Raw genomic sequence first — 1,001 nt, forward strand, 5'->3', positions numbered from 1 at the left:
TCAGCTGTGCCTGGCTAACAATACAGAAGTTACAATGACGTCAGTGCACGTGCACTCATGTTACTGTATCCAATAATACAAAACTGACCTTTAGTCTTTACAAAGTGACCTGTCTTAGCTGTGTTTTAGTGAACTAGTATTTTGTAAAATAGTCACATTTCAATTACTATATATTATATATATGCATACAGATTATTACTATTAACAATAGCTTCTTAAACTTATTTTTCTTAAAACGTAGAAGAGTATATAAAGAATTATCTCTTCTAGTTTCCACCTTTGTACTTGGTTGCTGCTTGTCATAGGTTGCTAAGCCTTAAAAAAATTTTGCACGTGGAGGATGTGAAACGAAATAATTTTTTTAGTTTTATATATATATATACATTTGAAAAAAACCAAAATTAATAAATTAATTTATTGATATCATAGAATTCCACTATAATTTATCAAGCTTAGTAACTAAGCTGTATTGGGGGGCTAAAAAATATGAAATTTCAAGCAGACTAAAGACTCAACTTTGTACTGAAAGAACAAGATGACATTGAACTACTTGAAAATGGCTGGGAAAGCCAAGAGGGGGACATTCTAAGCTTTTGATTGGTTATTCACGTTATAGACAGAAATATATGAATAATAAGTTAGGTGCAATGCCATAATATTATTCACACATCTAAATAAATTTAGGTTACTATAAGGCGAGTCAAAAAAAATTCAAAACCCACAAGTGTTATAAAGTAAAGATTGCATGTTATTTTTATGTTAGCATTGTTATGTTATCTATATGTGAAATTAAACTTCAAAGAAAAAAAAAACTGCTATCTCACAGTTAATACAAGTAATTAAAAATAAATTCATCAAAAAATGAAATTTGAAATACATTGAGAACATGCATAGGTTATTCTTTAATAATTAAAATTTCTGTTGATATGAATTTTTAAATAACTATATAAACATTAGAATTAATAATGGCTGGAGACGGCTTAAATGGGTAATGAAGAAAA

General features: G+C 28.0%; 1 protein-coding gene across 3 annotated transcripts in view; it reads right to left on the reverse strand.

Moving 5' to 3' along the window:
* The window catches only part of LOC106461650 (nuclear receptor coactivator 5-like), a 45,183-nt gene that overhangs the window by 34,977 nt on the left and 9,205 nt on the right, over positions 1 to 1,001 (reverse strand). The window lies entirely within an intron of this gene.

The sequence above is a fragment of the Limulus polyphemus genome, unplaced genomic scaffold (assembly GCF_000517525.1).
Source record: "Limulus polyphemus unplaced genomic scaffold, Limulus_polyphemus-2.1.2 Scaffold1004, whole genome shotgun sequence".
NCBI classification, from domain to species: Eukaryota; Metazoa; Arthropoda; class Merostomata; order Xiphosura; family Limulidae; genus Limulus; species Limulus polyphemus.